Below are 18,408 nucleotides of genomic sequence, written 5' to 3'. Positions count from 1 at the left end.
TAAAAGGAAAAAAAAAAATTCAAACACTTTTGAGTTTTATTTTTATTCAATGGGCATATAATAGCAAACCTGCCATTTATTTTATTTTATTTTATTTTATTTTATTTGTACCGAGGACTGACCTACCTCATTCTGGGCAAACATTTTATCACTAACGTGTATCCCCAGTCTTTTTGTTCTTATTTTGAACAAGGCCTCACTAGTTGCCCCACTGGCTCACACATCGTGATTCTTAACCTCAGTTACGGGGGAGTGGGGGTAACAAGCCTGAGCCAGAAAGCATGGATGAAATTAAATATTTCTCGGGATGATTAGGTAGTGCCTGATCGTGAGCAGCTGTCAGTGTTAATAACATTTTCATAGTGTATGCATGTGTGGTGTTGGAACCTCACTCATAATGCAAGTAAGTGCTCAGCTCCTGGGTTGTGCCTCCCAGCCTGGCCTACCGCTCACTTCTGAAAGCTGAATGACTTACCTCAAAGGAGCTTATCATAGTAGACCTGGTTTTCAGCTTCCCTTGAGACTTGTGAGAGCACTTGTTGCTTCCCTTTGTCATGTATGATTTTTAACCCTCACACCAACCCTACAAGAAGTCATCCGTGTCACGTAAAGAACACCAAGGTTCCCACACAGCCAGTGTGTGCCTAAGTGCCTCGTGCCAGGCACACAGATTCTTACAGCATGACAGTCCTTTTCAAATCTGTCTCTGTACCTTACTAACTAGACTCCACCTGCAACACTTTGACCCTCTATTGCATTGTCAAGGCGAGGTGACATCACTTGTTGACCTTCTCCAGCTGCCCAGAAAATAAACTTTTGGGCACAAGGAAAAGATTTCTCATGCACTCTTCCATATTGGGCACAGGGAGAAGCACTTTATGGAAGTAGCTCAATTAATCATCTTTTCATTCGCTTTACCTTCCTTTCCTCCTTTTCTTAGTTGAGACTATGTTGCCCTGGTTGGCTCAGAACTTGCTCTGTAGACCGGCCTGTTTCTGCCTCCTGAATGCCTCCCAAGCCTCGTTCAATCTTTCCAACAGCTCTTTGACACCTGGCTCATCCTCACTATCTGGGTGCTGGAGATTGAGCCCAGAGCCTCAAGTGTGCAAAGCATAGTACTCTTACAAGCCCAGTGGAAACACCTCCACAGCACAGAGGAGGACTTCTGAGGTGGTGAGAGTTGAACTCACTTGCCCAACGTACCTTAGTTGAAAAAGAGAAATAAGTTCATAGGTACCAGGTTTACACATCCCATTATACTTTAATCTCCGAGTATAAAATGGAAAGATTGCCTGTCAAAGAATCACAAGATAGAATGTTCTTTTCCATAAATATTGAGAGCCTCAAGAATGTTAGACATTACACAGTTAAAATATTTGAAACTAGGAGTGGTGGCTCATATCTGTAATTGTAATTCTCAGGAGGCCAAGGCAGGTAAATTACTGCAAGTTGGAGGCCAACCTGAGCTACAGAATGCTTTTTAAGACAGCCTGAGCTACAGCATAAGACCTTGTCTCAAGAACAAAACAACAAAATAAAACTCAGCAATTATCCCAAACCCAGAAACCAAACCAACAACAGCAAAAAGGAAATGAAAGTGTACTTATCTGGTGTTTTACAATTCTGATTTCCAATTGCTGTATGAACACTCTCTGTTGGAAGTCCAGTGACTATTTGACCTGAGCTCTTCTGAGAAGGGATGACAAAAAGAGACACCCACCCTCCCAGTGCTTGGTTCTGCCATGTCTCAAAAAATCTAAATTTTTTTAAAAACATTTCGCATTTTTTAAAAAGTTAAAAAAAGTAAAACACATGTTTCATATCATGAAAAGCACATGCGATTCAATGTCAATGTGCACAAATAAAACTTTATTAGAACACTCAGACATTTGTTGACATGTTGTCTATGGAGGATTTTGTTACAGGAAAATAAAAGTTAAGAAGCCGTTGATTGACTTAAAATCTAGGATATTTACAATCTGGACTTTTACAATGTTTACACAACCATGCTCAATTGGAACATGACCCTCCCCCCCTTTGTTTTCCTCCCCAAAAGAACACTTCAGGCTGCCTTCTTCTTCGAAAAAAATGTTGACATGTTGGTATGATCTGAAATGACACCCTTAGATTCAGTGGCCCATTGGTAGTTGGACAACCCCCAACTCCCATCTTAAATCACCGGATATCAGAGTGCTGAAGCCAAGTCTTAGCATCCAACTTCTTCTCCTGCTTTTTGGCTTGACTGAATTATGAGTTCCTGAATCATTAATAGGGACTTTTATTTTTACTCTCAAACTCTTACACTTTCTGCCATGAATCCTTCTCAACGTAAAACTACTACTAAACGGCCTATACATGAAAATAAAGTTCTCTCTTTTTTTTTTTTTACTTTTAAAGAAATCAGAATTAAAAAAAAAAGCTTTCTCTTGAGAAGCTAAATTTAAAATTTGCAGCTCAAAGGAAATCTCTTCCTATCCAGAGATCTCGAGGCCCCTCTGGTAAGATAAAGAATGTGCGCTTATTTTTAAATACTATTTCCTGGAGAAAATATTATTTAATGGAAAAGATGTGACTGGTAACAAATCAAGTCCAAGGCTCTCCCCTGGTTCTGTCAACGACTCCCTTTGACTTTGGGCGAATCACCTCACCACTGTTGCTCTTTATCTGCAAAAACTGGACTTCATGCCTGTGGGAGTTGCATGGTTAATCAATGCCTGGAAAATGCGTAGTGGCAGATGCTACAAAAGTGCTGAGCCTTAAAAACAAAACCACCCCCAGCTCCCATTTGTATTCCGTTGAGGTTGAGGTTTATTGTTATTTAACATAGGAAGGCTAACACCACGTTAAGTCCAGCATGCTGCTCAAAACAGAGATCACTGTCCAGATGGGATTTTTTTTTAAGAGCTAGATTTTTTTTTTTTTTTTACTTTTTTTTTTTTTTTAATTGTGGTTGGGGGTTATTTTACAACCAACAATTCACCCGTGCAAAAGCATTAAGCTTTAAGTTGAAAACTATCGATTTAATAATTTAAATGGCCCTCCTCAAAGATTAAAAAAAAAAAAAAAAAAGGGCCTCCCCGCCCCTCCAAGAAATCTCTGAAAACAAGAATTCTTCTGATGTCGCCCCCCCCCGCCCCTGCAGTTCTCCATGTTACAGTCCTTGGAGGTGGACTAGGCATAAAATACTTTCACTAATAAAATATGACAAACCGCCGGATTATACGTGGCCGATTCCCAGTGATTGCCCTGCTACACAAAGCAGAAAAGTAAATGCCATCATCCCCCTTAGAACAAAAGAACTTAGGAATAAAAAACATGGAGAGGGGGCCAGAAAGCAGCAATAAATAAAGGTGAGCGAAGGACCCCGTCCCCCGCCCCTCCCCGGAGCTAGAGTGGGACTCGGTACGGCTACTAAAGTGGTTCAAGGGTAGTTATTTGCAAAGGGGGCGGGGTGGCCGGGGATTGCATGTTGCATTCGACTTGAGCTTGCATCTTCTCCTGTTGCCTGGACCACTCGCTCCCCCATTGCAGTGCCTCCTCCTCGCTCCTGCCTTCTTTCCACCCCCACCCCTGCAAACTGCTGTTGCACGGGAGGGAGTTGGGGGCTGCTCGGGAGCCCCCCGGCAGCTCCCGACGGCGGGAGGGGACCGGGGCTCGGGCCTGGCCGGGGCTGCGGCGCGGCGGCGGGCCCGGAGTTTGGCGGCCGCTCGGCCCCAGCGCCGCCGCCGCCGCTGCACCGGAGTTTGGCTGCCGCTGCCCTACTTCACTCTAGTTTAGTTTCACTCACTTTACATCCGGGTTTTTTCCCTAGGCAATGGGTGCCGCAGCACACCCCGTTCCTTAGGCAAAGTGAAATAAATTCGCCGCACCGACACGTCAAGTAGTCCGCCCGCCCGAGCGCCGCCGCGGGCCCCCGCCGCCGCCCCGGGCCCCCGCGGGGTCCCCCCGCGCCTCCCGCGAGCGTCGGGCTCCCACGCCGGGGCGCGGGGCGGCCCGGGCCGGCCGCGGTGCAGCTCCGCCCGGCCCCCGCCCGCCCGGCCGCTCGCTCGCCCGCTCTCCCTCGTCCCCGCTTCGGCAGCCCCAGCGCCTCTCGCCCGGCTCTCGGGAGCGGCGGGGGCGCGCACGGCGGCGGCGGCGGCGGGCCGGCGGGGCCGCGCGGCGGGCTCCCGCGCGGGCGAGTGTGTCTGGGCCTGGGCGGAGGGATCCCCGGGCTGAGGCGGCGGAGGTGCTGCGGCCCGGGGCCGGGTGGTGAATGGGCTGGTGGTGCTCGCTGCTGCTGCTGAGAGGAGGAGGAGGAGGATGAAGAGTTGGGCTTGTTTGTCTCCCACAGTTTCTCTCCTGCTGCTCTGATTCCTCCCGCCCCATTCCGGCCCGGGGCCTGTGTGTGTCTCTCCTGGAGGAGGAGGAGGCTCAGTTCCTCCCCCCCACCCCCTCCTCCCCACCCCCCCCCTCGCCTGGGGAAGAGGAGGAAAGAAACAGCCCAGAGAGAGAGAGAAAGAGAGAGAGAGTGTGTGAGTGAGTGAGAGAGAGGAGAGGAGGAGGAGGAGGAGGGAGAAGGGAACAACCTACCATCTTAACACACTAATATCTAAAAAGTGCGAGAGGCCCAGAGCAGCAGCAGAAGCAGCAGCAGCAGCTCCAGCCTTCCCTCCCTCCCCATGAAGAAGAGTTCCCTCCTCCTCCTCCTCCTGCTTCTCCTGCTCAGAGTTCCTGCCTCCAGCTGCCAGGGGGGACAGCCAGCCAGCAGCAGGAGGGTGCAGTATCCCAGCTTTTCCATTCTCTCTCTTCCTCACTCTCCTCTCTCTCTCTCTCTCTCTCTCTCTCTTTTTTTTTCTTCTTGAGTAGCTCTATTTCCCCTCCCTCCCCCTTCCCCCCCTTCCTTCTCTCCCTCTGTCTTGTCTCTGGTGTTTGTCTCTGGGAAGGAGCAGGGGCTGCTTGCTTGGAGTTTGTTGTGGGGGGGAGGTAGGGGGAGGGGAGGGGTGTGTGGGAGGGAGGAGGGAAAGGGGGTGCTCTTGTCAGGACCCCTCAGTCAACTTGAGGTTTCAGCAGTAACTTCCCCTTTGGGGCGCCCCCCTGCGTGCCCTTTTCCTATTTCTCTCCCCCCCAGGAAAAAAAAAAGACAATGGGAATACCTCGTCTCCCCCCTTCCTCCCCTCTGCCCTCCACCCCTCCCTAGGATAGATTGGAAGTAAGTTTATGAGCAGCCTCGGGAGCCTGGGCGCTGAGTGCAGGGCCGGAGCGGGTGACAGGGGCGGCGCGTCGGGGGTGGCGGCGAGGGGGCGACCCAGAGTCCCGCCGGGGGGCCGGGCCGGGGGGCCGCGGGGGCGGGGGGCGCGGGTCGGGGCCGCCCCCCGCCAGTGCCCGCGGCCGGGGGATGGTCGCCCGGGCCCCTTCCCCACCCCCACCCCCCCGGGATGCTGTCGGGGGGAAGTTTTTATTATGGTTATTGAATTTAAAAAAAATTATTTTATTTATTTTTTTATTTTTTTTTGGAAAACCATCTTGTTTGGTGACTGAGAGCTCCGGTTTTTTTTTTTTTTTTTAAAAAAAAAGAAAGCTGCGGCTGCTGACGCTGCCGGGCCCGAGTGTGTGCGAGTGAGTGTGTGTTGGTGCATTTGTCTTGGGTGGCCGGAGCAGCGTTGGGGAAATTCCGCTTATTCTTCTTCTTGCAACTTGTTATTCCGAGGAGTCCGCCTGCACCCCTCACCCCGGGGCGGCCCTCCCGCCGCCGCCGCCGCCGGCCCGCCGCCCCGGGACCCCGCGCGGGCCGGGGACTCTCAGCCCTTCGGAGAGGGGCCGCGGCCGCCCCTCCCCCCGGGCTGCGGGGGGAGGGGCGCGCGGAGTGGGACTCTTTCCGTTTGGTCCAGCCCCGCGGTGCACGTAGTTCCCAACACTTCTCGTCACCCTCTCTGCTCTCTTTATTCTGCTGAGCGGTGCTGTTAGGATTTCTTTTTCTCTCTCTCTCTCTCTCTCTCTCTCTCTCTCTCTCTTTCTCCCCCCCCTCCTCCTCCCTTGACCACGCTCGCCATGGTGGGTAGCTGCAAGGTGGCCCTGGCAGGGGAGGGGTTTGATGTGGACCTCGGGGCACCCGGCGAGAAAGGTCTCCGTCAACTTTGTCTTGCGGCTTGCACCCCGGGAGGAGGCCACATGCCGATTGTGGGGTGTAGATGTGCCGGGAGAGATTTCTGAGTAGTTGAGTTGTTGAGATGAGGGTTCGGCGGCTAATGGTAGGCAGGTTTTGTTTTCGTGGGTGAATCCGGTGTCATCATATTCCGGTCATATGTTGAAATATTCTTTGTTTAGGTCTTGAAGTAGAGGATCTCCCCGTGCACGTCCACACGGTGTTGTTTTTAGAGGATGTCTCCGGGAGTACGGATTTCTAGAATCTGAAACGTGATTTTAAGGTCTCGGCATGTGTGGGCCTCGGCGCTGGCCTTGACAGTGAACTTTGTGACTGTGTTTTTGGACTTCTAAGATTTTACCCCATAGCTGGGATGCCAGTTATGCGTTTCCTTAATGGTAGATATCAGGAATGTAGAGTCTTGAGCTGAAGAAGTTAGAGAGGGAAGGGCATTTATTTATTAATAATTGATAGCTGAATGTCAGAATCAGATTCATTTTGGCTGGTTAAAGGTTTTTGTTTTGTTTTCCTTTATCCTTTAAAGCTGTTGTGCACTCTAGGAAGCCTTTTGGCAGGCACTCTATGGTGGTTCTTTGGGGCACGGAGCGGGGGGGGGGTATCGTCTTTTAGAGAGAGGTCTTCAGCATCATCTGTAGCTTTATTGAGGGCCTGTGCAGAGGGCTGAAATTGAGGCTAAGGAGTGGAAGGCTGCTTTTCAGAAAAGTCTGTGTGTTACGTGTTTACGGCTCGTGTTTTCTCACTTTGGGGCAGTAGGAATAAATAGGTCAGCGTTCCTATTGGTTTTTGAAGGTTAGCTGGCCCCCCCTTTTCAAAGTTTTACCGTCTACTTGGTTTGCAGCCTTGTAGGAAAGCATTACTGAATTTTTCCTGGGAATACTGTTACTCATTTTAATTTCGGTAAGTTCCTTGCTGTTTTCTTCTGTCTTCACTTGTATATGGAGTCTGTAGTCAGCTTAACACTAGCTTACTGAGGGCCATTTTAAATGTCTAAGAATACATTTAGAAATCTCAAGACATGTTTTGATGGCAAAGAGGAATTTTGTTAGTGTAGTAATGCTCATTAAGAATTTCAGTACTCAACACTTGAGTATGTGTGCGGCTGTCCTTAAGAGAAGAATCTAGTGACAGTGCAGACAATTCTCAAGGCACAAACATCTGATTAACATGTTAAAACTATTCAGGGTCTTTCTTTAGTTGAGACTTTTGATTTTGGTATCACAGTATTTACATTTTGACTGCATTGCCTGGCTGGCTATTATAAAAAGTCTTTTTTTTTTTCCTTTCTTTTTTTTCTCTTAAAAGTGCTATCAAAGGCATTTTTAACTTAAGTTTTTAGACAGCTTCACAAGGTTTAAGGTGGTCAGACTTTGGACTCAGGCAAATCTTTATAGAGCAGGAAAAATAATACATTTAAAAGACACCTGCCTGGGCCATACTTTATTTTGAAGGGTTGTAAGTGACTGATGGGACATTATTTCCTTTGGCTTTCAGTGGCCCATCCTTTTTCCTGTTCAATTATCTAGAAGGAGCTGCTTCAGAAACACTGTCCTGTTTACTGGACGCTCTCTAGCACTATCCAGCAGGAGGCGCTACAACAAGTTAAAGGGACTCTTAATTTTGAGGGTCTTTCTACCTATTGAAGCTCTCTAGCTCAGCCAAGGAACAGGAGTAAAGTTCCGGGAAGACTTTGAGTAAGTCTGCTCTAAAGTACTATTAATAAATTGCCTTTGCTATTTGAAATCTGCTTTGTACCTGCCTGTGATACTGTGCAGTGTAAATTGGGCACTGTGGATGCTGGGCTGGGAATAGGGTGTCGTTAGGATTATTTTCCTTCAAAGGATAGTTAGTTTGTGTTGCTAAGTGGAGTGTTGAACATAATTTGAAAAAAATTCTTTGACATTGCAATAAACAGAAATAAGTGTCAAGATGTAAAGCTTTAGGCCTTGCAAACATGATATTAATATAGATAGGATATACAGACGTTTTTGGAAAAAGGGATATTGTATGTGTGTGTGTGTGTGTGTGTGTGTGTGTGTGTTGGGGGGTTTCTTCCTCTACTTCAATCTGTGGACAATGATTTTAATCTAGATGCCTTCACAGGCATTCAACCTTAGAGATGTGGTTGCTGTATTTAAGTTGACTGTGATTTTTGAACTATATGTGAAATTAAGTGGAGTGCTCTGAAATTCCAGTACTTGGCCTGTAATCCCAGGAGGTTTAGGAAGGAAGCACACTGAGAGGCACTGGCAGCCTTGCCTGCACTGTAAGAACTTGTTTCAAGAAGAATATATAAACCTGAAGGAAAGTTCTATCTGTGGGTATGAATCTTTGCTGGTGTGTCTGTTAGTAACTTTTAACAATGATTGCGTAAAGATGGCAGTAGCTACTTTAATGTTTTCATGGCCTCCACAGTACTTGGTCCTTTGAGATTCTTAGATGAATTAGTTGTGAGTCAAAATAGAGTGGTGTTATTGTTTGTAAAGTTCTGTGTCAAAGTTTTGAAAACTTAGAAACACATAGAAAATTTGATGGACCTGCTTTGAATTTTGTAGTTATGTATTGTGTGTATGTTTGTTTTTTTTTTTTCAGTAAGATCAAATTAAGTAGTACCTGTGGAAGTTCTTTGTAAACTGCCAGAAACTATGTAGACATTGTTGATGAGATAGATAGTAGATTAAAACTTGAACGAAGTTCTGCTTTAAAATGCTAAGTTCTTCCATATCAGTTAGGAAATGACTGCATTAAAAGTACATTCTGGACACTATGAATTTTGCTTTTTAAATACTGACCTGCTTTGTTACAGTTTTAAAGCTTTTGTTAAAAAAAAATGCTGCCTAGGCAGTTGTCCATAACTAAAAGAAAATTATTTTTTCTTCCAAAGACAGTGTGAAATGTACGTCTTCTATAAAAGTTGTCTTCCTCTCTTGTGTGAGTGTGGTTGACTTTAGTGAATGTATAAGTTCCTGGACAGATAACAGAGGTCCCTGCTAAGGTTTTGATTGACCCTATGAGAAAGGCTTCCTGACTAAAGCTAACTAGTTTGTTTCATAGTGACATCGCTGTGTATTCGTGTTAGTAAATATATACATTATTTTTGTTTTCTGTTTTTAGAAGGTTACATGAGGAAATGACTACTTAGTTCTAGAGGGTTAAATCCTCTCTGTGTGCATACACACGTGTGTAAAAATAGCCAGAAAGTGGCTTTCTTCATAAACCTTGCTTACGTATTTGGAATGATAAACTCAACAGTTAAATAGAATTTATTGGGAATCCTTGTATTTAGGAGTATAATATTCTGAATTTTATAAATGACTCTTCATGAAGTAGCCTGAGTTAAAAAGTAAATATAGAAACTTGTTATCGGGAAGGGTGAGGAAATCATTGAACTGTTTAGATAAAAAGGAAACCTGTCATAAATGATGGCAACTTTTTATGCCACGGTGAACACTGATGCTATTTATTTATTTATTTATTTTTTTGATGAAGAAATATTGAGGTTAAATTACATCAGTATGCGTTAAAATTTTTTTATACTTAGTGTTTTCTTGATGAAGGCTTTTATTCAAAAGGAGAAGGAAAGAGATTAAAGTGTTAGGTCTCCGACCTCTGCTGAAATTCCTTTATGTGTCTGTTCAGGTAGATGAAGCATTTGAGTTTTCCTGTTGTTTTATGCTGGGTTTATGCTGACTTTTCTGGAGCATTTGCCTGTGGATTTTCATGCCTTCCTAAGACTTTAGAAGCATAGCTGTATTGATCACATTACCCTTACCGGGAGTATAGTTTTTGGTGCTTTGGGATTTAATTTTTAAGTGGTAGTATTTTAATACTGCATCAGACTTACTGTAGATAATTTTTTTTTTTTTTTGCTGCTGCTTACCCCCCCACCCCCAAAGAGCTCTACTACCAAGCTAAATCCCTAAACCCAATTCATTCTTTCTTTTTTTAAGTTTTTTTTTTTTTTTTTTAGATAGGGTTTCCTGGCTGTCCTGGAGCTCCCTTTGTAGACCAGGCTGGACTCGAACTCACAAGAGATCCACCTGCCTCTACTTCCCAAGTGCTGGGATTAAAGGCATGTGCCACCATGCCTGGCTTTTAATTATTTCTTTTTTAAAAGGTTTATTATTATTTTATATGTGTGTGTGGGTGCCTGCATGCATGTCTGTGTACCGTGTGCATACATGGTGCCTGAGGAGGCCGGTATAAGGTCTCCTGTTGCCAGAGGTACAGGCAGTTGTGAGCTGCTGTGGGAGCTGAGAACTGAACCCATATCCTTTGCAGAAACGGCCGTGTTCTTACCACTAAGCCATCTTACCCCCAGATAATTATTCCTAAAGAGCACATTTTTCCTCTATATGCTTCTATGTATATATAGCCGTACTTTTTATACTTTTATATCATTTTTATGTATATTAAATCTTTGAATAGTTATCATTTGTATCAATGTTGGACTAGCCTTTTTTTTTTTTTAACCCTGCTTCAGCTTCTTTAGTGCAGGGCTTGCAGGCATGAATTACCATGCCCATCTTGGGATAGACTTTGAAGAACAACTTTGTTATTGGGGCACCTGACTAGGGTGGTGGTGAATCTTCCCATGTAGAGACTGCGTGCTTTGCTGGAGTAGCTTTGATTCACAGACTCTGCATTTTGAATCCATCCCCTCCCCTTTCTCTCCAGCACTCTGCAAGTCCCTCTCCTCTCCTCTCCATACGTTCATGTCTAGTTTCAGGAAACTCTTCTACATTTTGGAATGAACTAAAGCAACATTTTTCTGCTTTTTAATGAAGAAGAGAAGTCAAACCAGTTATATGGAGATTGGAGGAGGTGGGACCTAATAGTTTTATTTTGACTCTGTGGGTCTAGGGGAAAAACATAAGTCAGACACAGAAGCCAAAAGGATGGGTTTTGTTTTATTGTTTTGGCTGCATTGAAAATACAAACTGTCAGTGCTTGAGGAACAGGAGCAGCAGAAAGGAATTGATTTTTTTTTTTCCTGCTGCAGATCCAAGTGTTGCTAACCATGTGCATTTCCAAAGTGGCATGCTTACAAATCACACAGCACCTGATTTTTCTCCCTGGACAGAACACTGAACTCTTCTTTTTAACATTTAAGTAAGTACCCTAAACTTCAGGGTAATGACAGTAATTTCATGATAAAAGTAGGTGATAGTAACCATGGCAACTGCTATCTCTGGCCTTATGTCTTGTTGTATTGATGAAGCTTCAGATACTTCAGTAGCCTGTCACTTTTATGGTGAAATGTGTTAGCACATGCTGCAGGTGACTTTTAGCTGGATTGTGTTAATCTGCACGCCAGCTTATCTCTCCTTGTTAGGAGCTTCTTGGACCGTATTCCGCAGCATGTTTGTGAAGGTGCTGTTGCCTGAAAATAACCCGCCACCTGTGGTAGGCCTCCTGATGCAGGCTGTACTCAGGTTTTTCTCTGCCTCCTTCCAGAGTCTTGGAGAGAATAGGGATATCAGTAGGGACTGTGTGTACATAAAGTACAGTTCAGATATTTTTGGTTTGGAAATGGTATTAGTAGCTTATAAAAACTTCTTTTTTTTTTTTTCCAAGACAGTGTTTCTCTGTTACAGAGCCTTGGCTGTCCTGGAACTGGCTCTGTAGACCAGGCTGGCCTCAAACTCACAAAGATCGCCTGCCTCTGCCTCCCGAGTGCTGGGATTAAAGGCCTGTACCATCACTGCCCAGCAAAGTTTTGTATTTTTAAAAGATATCTGTGAATGAGAGAATTAGGCCTACAGTTGGAATTTTTTTCTAAGAGTTTTCAGAAATGTGTGAATAGAATTAGGGGTGATGAGCAGTAGGCATAACTGTAAAGCAAGGATTTGACCAAAGAAAGGTGTTTTGTTGTAAGGATATGTGTGCATATTACTCTAAGAATATATTTCCTAGTGGGCAATCCTAGAGTATAGTGAATGCTTGGCTGTGAAAAATTTCAAGAAAAAATATTTAAAAATATAGCTTGAATAATTGTTAAAGGAGACATAGTACAACAAAAACATCTTTTTGTGGGGAGGAGGAGAGATGATAAAATGTTGCAACTGATCCAACAAAACTTATTTTAAAAAGTATAAGATCACATTTTTATCATAGTACTTATTTTTAAAGCATTTTGTGCTTTATAAGGTTTTTCTAGTGGGAAATACTAATGCTAATTGATACTTTTTCTAGTATGTAGTGGAGAAGCAGTACCAGAGCAGAGAACAAACAAATTTGATCAGAATTTGATTAGACCCTGAAAATAAGACCTAATCAGATTGTGCTCCATAGTTCAGACTTTCATGAAACTTGCTGTGAAAAGCTGGTTTACTCACTACAAGTCCCAGGGTGCACTGCAGTTTTTAAACTTCAGATTAGAGCATTGCATGCTGGGACATGTAGTTGGTATAAAAGCACTGAGCACTCTTCTTTCTTGTCTACTCCATTTTATGCGTAGGTCCCCAAGACTTTAAGAACTTTATTTTTGTTAGGTTATATTAATAAAATCATGATTAGTCTGCCTCTAAAAATGTAAAGTGAGACTTTATAAACAGTTTAGTGTTATGCTTTACCACAGTGCTCTTATTGGCTTCTGAAAGATTTAAATGCACAATAACATTTTCAAAACTTGACTTGGAAATTGTAAGTAGTTTTTGTGTGTATGTTGGAATAGGTTAGTTCAGAAGTCTACCATCATTGCTTTCTGTTGAGGGCAGTAGCTGCCCCTTTGTCAGGCCTGCCATGCGCCATGCCTTTTGACCCCAGTGGGGACAGTTACTCAGCTGTTACTTTATTTTAGTTTTTCGAGGCAGAATTTCTCCTTATAGCCTTGGCTATCCTGGATCTCCCTCTGTAGAGCAGGCTGGCCTTGAACTCACAGAGATCCACCAGCCCCTGCCTCCCAAGTGTTGGGCTCAGATGTGTGTACCACCACTCAGCTTGGGTAGCATGTTTTTATACCAGTGTTTAAATTCAGAGCTTTGAGGTGTATCTCTAATAATTGTTCAGTGCATTCTATCTGGGAGAAAAATTCCTGAAAATAAATGATTCGATATAATTGGAGAATTATTATTAATTATTATTATTATTATTATTATTATTGAAGCATACTCTTTCTGTATAGTCCAGGCTGGACTTGAACTGAGTGTCTTACTGCCTCAGCGCCCCCCCCTTTTTTTTTTGAGACAGGATCTCACTGCTGCCCCTGTTCCAGAAGTGCTGTACCCTGATCCGTGTAGACTGAATACTAGAAGATGCAGCCAGAAAGGAGAGAAAAAAGGAAGGATTCTTAAATAGTATAGATTTTCATTTACAAAATTTCAAAACTTTGATTTGAAGGTTCTTTACTACGGCTTTGTAGGGACTGGGTGTGAAAGACTTCGTGGTGCTGGCGTGTGATTAAGGCTCAGTAAACACTTAGAATTAGCAGCAGCCATTTTTATTGAAAATGCCTGTGTTACTTCTTACGTTGTGATTTGATCAGAAGCCCAGGTGATTTTTAAAGGCCTTGATAAAGGCCTGTGATACTGGCTTATGACAATGATGTGGCTTAGAATGTTTGCTGTGTACTAAAGGGTCTGTGTACCTCAGTTTCTACCTAAATGACACATGCCCAAAATTGGACAAATAAGCCAGTAGCAGGGTATCGGCAGGATTTGCTTCTACCTGCTCACTACTGTACTGTCTTGCAGTGTTACCTTGACTTCAGAAAGTTTAAAAAAAAGTGACTTTTTAAAAAATATGTTAGTAATGTTTGCACTGTTAGGATATAAAAATAGCTGATTGGTAAAAATAAGGCTCTGCAAAAGTGCTGTGTGTCCTGGTGAGACACCAGGGAAAATGCTCTGACCACGTTCAGTGTGAAGGGGTTGATACAGGAGACATCGCGCGCCCCACCCAGATAAAATGTCATTTCAAGGCTGGGTTATGCTTAAAGTGAAGGGTCAGAAGAATTTACATGTTAACTGTTGACATGTTTCCTCTGATTTAAGCTGCTGACTTTTACTAGGATCCTGAATTTTGGGGCTATTTTTACTTTTACCTGTTTGAAATGAGAAAGGGATTTTTGAGTTGGGGAAGGGGTACTTAGAAATACTGAAAAATATAAACAAATTCCATGTATTGTGCCTTCGTTGGAATATGAAAGAATCAGGTAATTGTCTTTTCCCTACTCAACTGGTATCCCTTCCCTAGCACGGACTTCTTGGAACATTATCATAGACTGCTGCTAAGCTTTTTACTGAAACTGTCTCTTAGTATTCAAGTACCAATTGCCTCTGCTACTAACCTTGCCCTCCCACAGGAGGACGAGATCTTTTACAAGTGTCAAAAATATGTGGGATCTGCTTCTATACTATAAATTGTTTTATTTCTTTTCTAGTAATTTTAAGTTAATATTAAAATGAATAAATTCAGCCATAACAAAGAGTTGAATACAAATGACTAGCAATAAGGGGAATAGTGGCCTTTGATATTAATGGGCTACTATAGAAAACAGTCATATTTGTATGAATTCTCCTGTAAATTTTACTGCCGTATCTATTCCTGTAATTCCTGAAACACTGCTGAAAACCAGGAGAGCAAAGCTGGCTGGTTACTTGTCTTCACTGTACAATCTGTAGATACACTTAAATTGTTGAACACGGTTTTCCCTGCTTTTCGTGAAATGTCCCAGGCCATTATATGTCATATAATTGCATGATATAAGGGATATCCTGGGAAATTCAGTCTTGGTTGGAGTTTAGTTTTCCCAGTGGAAAATAAATAAGAACTTGCTGTTTAAAAAAAAAGGACAAGATGGGATAATATTCAGAAATGTATTTTATAGACTAAAGTAGTATATATGAATTGAATTTGTATTTAAAAGTATTTGTCATATTAATATCATTATTATAACGTTTCAAGTGTCTGAGTTAAAATGGAAATGAACCAAAAATTAGTGATCTACTCTGTCCACAATAGACAAGTTTAAGGCTTGCTTACCTATCTATCTATCTATCTAATGTTGTATGGGTGAGTGCCAGCATGTACCTGTGTGTGCCACATGCCTGCATGGTGTGTGCCTGGAGCTCAGGGAGGCAATGTGTCTGTTGGAGCTGGAGTAGGCACATGTGAGTTGTCTTGAGTGGGAACTGAACATGAGCTCTGTGCAAGAGCAGCCAGTGCTCTTAACCACTGAGCCACCTGTCCAGTCCCACTAGACAAGTTTTTGTGAGAGATATTCTTGCTGTGTAGCCCTGGCTTCCTGGAGCTTCTTAAGTACTGGATTATTGGCGTATACCCACTGTCCCTAGTTCTGCGGAGTTTCTTTATATTTTTAGACACAATTGATAGTTTGTGCTTGATAGTAAATACACTGACTTATCTGTGTATACCCTGTAATGTAGACATGAGAAATGTACCAACAGGTTGTAATGTTTTAAATTCAGCCATTATGTTGGAAGAAATGTTTTCACGTGTTAATGCTGAGCGCACGTCAATGTATGTTGCTGGGTTATGTTTTCATATTTATCATTGTGTATGTGTATGTAGCACTAATAAGACTTCACACAGAAATATCTTGGTGAGTTTTAATTCTCACAAATACTTGACTTGTGGTTCTCTTACCTCCACTTTAGAGGTATGGAAGTAAGCGTTTTCCTGAAGTCAGGTGGATGGCAAATGCTGCAGCTTGCATTCAGTCCGCTATTTCATCCCTGAGCCCCTGTTTTGAAGTATGTAGAATGTTGTCCAAACTATGTGCTTCCCATAGAAACTTAAGAAAAAGAGTTTCTAAAGAAGTTTGTAATGTGCTGAAATGGCCCCTCCAGCTCTGGGTCATTTTGAGACTTGTGGTGATTGTGTTCTGTTGACTGCACAGGGAGCTCAGGATGGAGGGAAGCTCGGTATGGGCCAGTGCCCGTGTCATGGTTGAGCAGGGTGCCTCAGGCGGCATGGATGTGGCCTAACATCTATGAAGGTTGCCAGTAGACACTTTAGTGTGGGACACTTTACAAATTTTCTTGGTACATACAGATTGTTTACATTTACGATTTCAATCTTTATGTAACTTGTGGACGTTTTAGAGCAGTAGTTAAGTATCATTTCTTTGAAGAGATACTCTGAAAGCAGCCTTGGTTACAAAAGTCATTAGAGCAACATGCCTGTAAAGAGTAGAAGTTAAAGTTTTCCTAGTTTCCCCCTGCTTTTGTTTTTTGTGTATTTGCATATATGTATGTGTCACACATCTAAGAATGAGTGAATTATAGAGCAATACACTTTGGAAGTTTCCCCTTTCAGAAAGGTGGCTGTATAAAGACCAGCTTGTTTTTGAAAATAAGGTTCATGTAGAGAGTGGGAAAGGGCTTAGAAGAAGAGAAATGGGTAAGGCTTAAATGTTTGATTATAAACCTAATGTCACAGTACTGACTGTTCCCCATGGGACAAAAAGTATCCCAAGGGCTTTATTTGCAGCCACCATTACTTTTAAAACATTTCTAAAAACTCAGCGTAAAGTGACAATATTGTTTTCTGACTGTATTTAGGAGACACTATATGAAAATTAAACTTTATAATTTATTCTGGAAGCCACTTACAAAGATAGCAGGTGTATTTTTAGATGAACCTTTCGATTTTGTTCTTTTCAAAGTGGTAGTCTCTTTTCAAGCATTCACTCCTTACTTGCAAAGTAGAATTTTAAACCAAGTTCAGTAGTATTGTAAATAATGACCCTCTTTAGCTTAGGGGCAGAGAGAGATGCTTCCTGGGAATTTGTCTTGTGCTTATGTTTGTATTTGAGTAGTGTTGGCCAGCCCCACCCTGTCACCTGTGCCTACTTCTCTGCCACCAAATGCCATGCTCATGATGCCACTGATCTTTTAAGGATTTTTTTAAAAGGTGAATTAGTGCTTTTTTGTTTTGATCCTGGTTTGAGTGTCTTAACTTGTTGCTAAGGTTATTTGTCATAATTCATCTTAATAATTTTTAAATTGAGCATGTTATTACATAGCTAATAAAAAGTTTTTTTATTATAGTAGTTTAAAAAAGGAGTCTTGTATTCCTAAAGATACAGTCCTTGATCTTAAGTGCTTTATGCTGCTTTAGACCCCCAGCTGGGGAAGTGCTGAAGCCTTACCTGGAGACTGGGGTATGACAGGTGCCAGGGTTTTGATGAACCAAGTTAAGAGGGTTTCTCTCTGGTAGCATTCATAAATACACTTTCATTTTGAGTGGCTTGGACCACGCCTGAGAGAATATTTTCTTCTTCCTTATAATAGTCTTCTAAGTGAAGAGCTCAGGAAATCGCACTGGTGGTGAGACTGAGGCAAACACAAAAATGGCAGAGCCTAATTTCCTAATACTTTAAAATCTGTTCTTGGTCTTCTTGACCCGTGGTCTCCACCCCTTTTAAAAACGTGGTTCCCAGTATATGTATAATAATTAGACTGGTATTTTCTATCTTCTGTTAAAACATACAGGCAAGTTGAAATTTTAAAAGGCTGAGATTTAAAATGCAATTTTGGGGGAGGGGGCGTTCTGGGAGCACACACCTACTTGGATACTACTGCCCTGCCCAGGCTGTTTTTTCTGTAAAGGAGGGGTAGCCATGGGGACAGCTGGAGGGCAGTTGGTAAAAGGTGTGGGGCTTTTAAATTGGAGTGATCTTTTGCAGCTCTTTAGTTTTAAAGAATCAGCCTTTCTTTCCTGTGAGAAGCTGAAACATTGAGAGTGAAGGCCTTGAGAGGTGAGCTTAAAAGGCAGAAATACAAGACTTATTTGTTTTCATCCAGGGGAGGAAAAGGCGCTCTCCCCTGCTAGTTCCCAATCCCATAGAAATGGCAGTGCCTTTTTCCTGTTGTTGTTAGGCAGTTTATAGAACGCAGGAAAGCTTGGTAAGCGTCTTCTCTGTGCCTGATATGACGTAACATTGTAGAGTATGCGGCATGCATGTTAAGTACAAGTGGTTGTATCTGGCTCGTTGCTGCCGCATTTTTGAGGATGTCTTAGGAAGCAATTATCAAGAGCTAGGGTGGATAACGTGCAAATCATTGAAATCGGTGTCTCACCAGGACCAAACTTTGTAACTTGAATGATTCTGTTCAGTGTTTGTTTACTTCTTTCCCCACCCCCAACACTTCGGAGCAGAATTCTTTTTCTGAAAGGAACAGATGCTGTTAACTTATCAGGACTTGATACTAAAAAGCCTACAAAAATCTCTGTGCTTTATTTTCTTTATTTAATCTATATGCAAAGCATATTGTAATTATTGCTCTTAGGAGGTTTTAAGC

The 18,408-nt window shown here is 43.0% G+C and overlaps 1 protein-coding gene across 17 annotated transcripts in view; it reads left to right on the top strand.

Moving 5' to 3' along the window:
• The first annotated feature begins 4,213 nt into the window (after positions 1–4,213).
• Positions 4,214–18,408, top strand: part of Phf21a (PHD finger protein 21A) — a 183,770-nt gene continuing 169,575 nt past the window's right edge. For 6 of the 17 annotated variants that reach the window (XM_021639309.2, XM_021639310.2, XM_021639308.2 and 3 more), the window contains exon 1: positions 4,215–4,754. The gene's annotated coding sequence lies outside the window, so the exon portion shown is untranslated. Of the gene's footprint in view, positions 4,755–5,572; positions 5,596–5,635; positions 7,040–7,633; positions 7,834–10,568; positions 10,964–11,141; positions 11,252–18,408 lie in introns of those variants that run through there. The other 11 variants (XM_021639314.2, XM_021639306.2, XM_021639307.2 and 8 more) reach the window with 6 other exon arrangements.

The sequence above is a fragment of the Meriones unguiculatus genome, chromosome 18 (assembly GCF_030254825.1).
Source record: "Meriones unguiculatus strain TT.TT164.6M chromosome 18, Bangor_MerUng_6.1, whole genome shotgun sequence".
Lineage (NCBI taxonomy): Eukaryota > Metazoa > Chordata > Mammalia > Rodentia > Muridae > Meriones > Meriones unguiculatus.
Note: the sequence above shows the minus strand (reverse complement) of the source record. Positions and strands in the feature narration are given on the sequence as shown.